The following is a 5344-nucleotide window of genomic DNA, read 5'->3' on the forward strand; positions in this document are numbered from 1 at the left end:
CGGCCCCAAGGGCTCCTGGGGACTACACTGAGGAGCTGGGTTGATGTAGATGCAAAGAATCAGGAAGAGGGACAGGTCAGCCCAGGCATCCAGGGAAGAGGCTGGTTGGTTGTGAAGGCCCAGTGAAGCAGAGGGAGGTGAGGGCCGGGCTAGGCCCAGAGTGCTCCTGGGGATCAGAGAAGGAACTGAGTTGGTCGGGATGCAAAGGATCAGGAAGCAGTGGTGAGTCCCCAGGTGTCTGGGGCTCCAAGAGAAGGAATGGGACAGGACCCAGCTTAGGAGGAGAGATCTGCAGGGCGAGATGGGAGGGTGAAAGAGGCTGGGGGAATCAAGGCACGGAGGGCTTGATTCCCTTACCTCAGAGAGAGGTCTGTGGGTCAGAGAGAGGCCTGTGGGTCATGCAGGCCCAGGGAAGCAGAGGTTATTACTTCTTTTTTTGTTTTTGTTTTGTAGTGGGGTGTGTGTGTGTGTGTGTGTGTGTGTGTGTGTGTGTGTGTGATTGCTTATTGGACCTCAGGCCTGGCATGTGGTAGCCAAGTACCCTATCTACCAAGTGTATTAGTGAACTGTATTCTCAGCCCAAGAATGCTTTCTTTGAATACTGTTTCAAATTTAATGTTATATATATTACTTAAGAATAGGAAATACGTATTTTTTATTCATTTAGTTTTTAAAAATATTTTATTTTTAATTATTTTTATTTCATGTGTATGAGTGTATTGCCTGTATGTAAGTGAGTGCACCTGTGTCATGCAATGCCACAGAGGTCAGAAGAGGTTTTCGGAGTCCCCTAGAACTGGAGTTAAGGATGGTTCGTAGCCACCATGTGGGTCCTGGGAACCCAACTTGGTTCCTCTGCAAGAGCAGTCAGTGCTCTCAACTGCTGAGCCATCTGTCTAGCCCCTATTCATTTATTTTTATTTTCTGTGTATATGTTTTGCCTGCATGTATGCAAGTGCACCATTTTCGTGCAGTGCTTGTGGTGGTCAGAAGAGAATATTAAAGCCCCTGGAATTGGGGTTATGGAAAGTTGTTAGCTGCCATGTGGGTGCTAGGAACCAAACCCAGGTCCTCTGCAAGAACAGCCAGTGCTCTGAACCATGGAGCTCTCTCTCTAGTCCTGTATGCTTATTTTAGTATTAACTTGTATGAAAAATTAGAAGTGTCTTCTGGGTTATGCATATTTTCTCCTGCTCATATTTATAGAAAAATAGAAAGCCTTCTTATACTATTATTATTATTTCTTCCTTTAATATGTCCTCCTCCAAATAGTAGTGAGACCCGTTTCAGTAAGTAGCTTCTCTTTTCACTTAGGACTTAAAGCCCCAAACCTGGGAATCACTTTTTTTTTTTTTCTTTCTTTCAGAAAAGTTCTCATTATATAGCACAGACTGGCTTTGAATTTGAAATCCTCCAGCCTCAACCTCTTGAATGTTAGAGAAACTACTACTATAACGTTATAGGATTTACTCTTAAATTCTTTACTTCTCATGTCCCACATACACTGCACCTGTAATTCCTTATAGCTGTTTTCTTTTTATTACTTTTTAAATACATTTTAAAATTATTTTTATTTTATGTGTATGAGTGTATTGCCTGCATGTATGTCACGCAATGCCTCCGAGGTCAGAAGAGGGCATCAGAGTACCCTGGAAGTGGAGTTAGGGACAGTTCTTAGCTGCCATGTGGGTGCTAGGAATCGAACCCGGGTCCTCTGCAAGAGCAGGCAGTGCTCTTAACTGCTGAGCTATCTCTCCAGCCCCTCTTTTTATTACTTTTAATTGTGTGTGTGTGTGTGTGTGTGTGTGTGTGTGTGCACATGCATGTAAGTGCTCTCAGAGGCCAGAGGCCTTGGATCTTCTGGAGTTGGAGCTGGAGTTATAGGCTGTTATGAGTTTCCTAACATAGGTCGTATGTGAGTGCTAGGAACCCAACTCTGATCCTCTCTCAGAGCAGTATGTATTCTTAACTGCTGAGCCATTTTTCCAACCCTGTTTTTTTTTTTTTTTTTTTTTTCCCTTTTTCTTTCTTGAGACAGTGTCTCGTATCACCCAGACAGGCCTTGAAGTGACTGTGTAACCAAGGGTAGTCCTGAACTCCTGATTCTCTTCCTTCCTACCTCCCAAATGCTAGGATTACAGGTGTGTGCCACCATGCCTGGCTCCTTAGCTGTTTCTCCAAAATATATTTTGAAAATGTCTGTTGAGCATATCCTACATCGTTTTTGTTGTTGTCTCAATTTCCATCATTTTGTTATTTCTTTGGCTAAAATCCTCTAATAGTAGCTCATTATACTTAATAAAATCTAAAGTATAGCCTGGTCTTCTGGTCCCCACCTGTCTGTCTCTGCGTCATTAACTTTGCTTTAGTCACACAGGCCTCTTTCTGACCCTCACACTTGCTAAGCTTACCTGTCATGGACCATGGTATTCTTTTTCTTCCTCCTTAGAATATTTTTTTACCTATCTCTTAAGGCTTTTTCTTCAAGATCCCCTCCCTCCCTCCCTCCCTCCCGTGTGTGTTTTTTGTTTGCATGTAAGTGCACCACATGTGTGCAATGCCCGTGGAGGTCAGAAGAGGGCATCAGATCCCCTGGAACTGGAGTTCCAAACAATTGTTAGCTGCCATATGGGTGCTGGGAATCAAACTTGGGTCTTTCGCAAGAGCAGTTAGTGCTCCTATCCACGGAGACAGCTCCAAGGTGTCAGTCTTAGCTGCCATTTCAGGGAGGCCTTCTCCAGCTACTCTGTGTTGAAAAGCTATGAGCCCTCTTCATTTTCTTAGAATTTATCAGTGCTTTGAAGTGGTGTTAGCATTTTGTTATATCAATAGTCACATTTCTTGAGGGAAGGAATATTTTTATTCCCTGTAGTATCTTCAGTGCCTAGAACAGTGCTGAGTACATAGTAGATGCTGGCTAAGTGTTCATTGGCTGCTGGCTTTTGCATCCTTTCTTCTTGTTAAATATTATTATATTTATGTTTTTATAAATATAAAACCAAAAGACAATAGTCTTTTTTTCAAGTCTTTTTGAGACAGGGTCTCCCTGTAGCCCCAACTGGCCTAGAACTCACTATTTAGACCAGGCTGGCCTTGAACTCAGAGATCTGCCTGCCTCTGCCTCCCAAGTGCTGGGATTAAAGGTGTGTACTACCAGGCCCGGCTGTAGTTATGTATTTAGTGTGCATGTGTGTATATTTCAGTACAGCATGTATAGAGGTCAGAGGACAACTTGTGGGATTTGGTCTCCACTCTCTTAGTGGCGAGTGCCTTTACCCACTTAGCCATTTCACCAGCTCAGCAATCTTTATTTGGAATGTTGGACAAGGAGAACTCTGCTTCTAGTCGGAGCTAAAATCGACTAGGAGAAGATCCAGTGCCTTATTTTGACTGGCTGAGAAATTCATTGGCAAGGTAGAAGAGCATCTGGTCCTTTTAGCCTAAAAACTCTGCATTTAATAATTTGGCTTCTTTTCCTGAAGCCTTGAGAGAAATTTTTCCTTTCCCCATTCTGTACAGCCAAGAACCTGACCTGGGCTGACTCTGACTGGAGAACACTGAACTCAGTATCTGTTGACCAAAGACTAGGAGTCAGCCTCTGATACCATCTGAAGGCAAAGCCTGGGTTCAAATCTTCCTGTGAATACTGACTCATCTGGTGAACCTAATGAATTTCTTAATCTCTGCCAGGTTTTGTTTTTCTTATTTGTTGAGTAACCCCATCTGTTCTGGTGTTGGTGAGGATCCCTGTATTAATCTCAAAACTTTTTACAATATTCTTGCTTTAGCTCCAGGGGTTTCTAAGAAGAATTGGGGGCAGCGTGGTTCCCCAAGGAGAGTTGGATTCCTTCCCATGGGTTGGCAGAAGATAGAAAGATGTGTCTGTCATGATTTGTAGTCGGCTCTACTTTAGCCTCCTAATATTGTTGGTAGATGAAAAGTATGTTGTTGCCAAAGTCATTAGGCCTGTTTGTCTGAGGCAGCTGTTTTCAGGCCCCATGTCTGAGGATAAGCTGTTATTTGTCTCTGTGACATTCCTCCATCAAAAGCTACCTTTTTCTCTTTGCTTGCAAATAGAAAAATCACTGGCCATTTTTATGTATTTAAAGGCAGGCTTCTTCCTGGTCTCATTGATATATATATATATATAATTTATTTATTTATTTTTTAATAGCTTCCAGTCCCTAGAAAATAGAGATTCAGTTTCTTCTTGGTTCAGGGACAGTATCCTTTAATTTTCAGGAGTTCTCTTCTCAGTGTAATTTTCCCCAGACTAGTTCCCAGATAAAATTGCAGTGCTCTTTTTCTTTTTTCTTTGGTCTTTTTGAGACAGGGTCTTCCTGTAGCTCCAGCTGTCCTGGAACTCACTATGTAGATCAGTATGGCCTTGAACTCAGAGATCCGCCTGCCTCTGCCTCCCGAGCGATGGGATTAAAGGCGTGCGCCACCACGCCCGGCCTCTTTTTCATCTTTCTGAGGTAAGTGGGAGTAAGGACCATTATCAGTCTCAGATTTGGTCTCACAGCTTTCTATTTCCAGTTTGGATCACACTGTTTTGAGCAAAGCTTTCCTGTGTTTTAGATGTTAGATGGCATCATTGTGAGTTACTGATGGAGAAGCTCTAGTAAGTAGAATCTGGCAGAAAAACTGCTGTGTTCCCCCTACTCCATGCCTCTGTTGTAACAGTAGTACAGTTTAGTTTGTATCCTCAGAGAATTTTGTAAAGTTATTAGACAACTTGTAATAGACCCTATAGAGGTTTGCTGTATACTGAATTTATATATAAATAACATTAGATGAGGGTTAGATATGAAAATAAAAAGGTTTTACATTGTTTGCTTGGGTTTTGGTATGTGTGACTAGAATCTTTGTACTAGGTTCTCCTCTTTTCCCTCCTTCCCCTCCCTTTCTTCCCTTCCCCTCCCCTCTGTATCCCTTTCCCCCACTTATCTTCCCTGGGGAAATCTCACCCAGCTTTGGACTTACTAGGCAAATGCTCTACCTCTAAGCTATATCCCCACCCCATCCCCTTTTGAGACAAGGTATGGCTGTGTAGCTCAAGCTGGTGTTGAATTTTGGGTTCTCCTGCCTCATATTCCTGAGTAGTGGGATTATAGGTGTGGGTCACTCTACCTAGTTTGGGCCAAGTCCTTCCCTCCTGCCCTCTTGGAATGGAGTCCTGGGCTGTGTACATGCCAGTCAACTACTATCCCTGAGCTGCAGCTCTAGTCCCAGTGCCAGGTTCTTGATACAATAGTACCTCCTATCTATCTGGATGCAGACACACAATTGCATTAGGTGTAATTCTCAGCATAAATGCTGTTACTTGTGTGCAGTAAAGATA

This window comes from Nannospalax galili, unplaced genomic scaffold (genome assembly GCF_000622305.1).
Source record: "Nannospalax galili isolate Female #2095 unplaced genomic scaffold, S.galili_v1.0 scaffold2046, whole genome shotgun sequence".
Taxonomy (NCBI): domain Eukaryota; kingdom Metazoa; phylum Chordata; class Mammalia; order Rodentia; family Spalacidae; genus Nannospalax; species Nannospalax galili.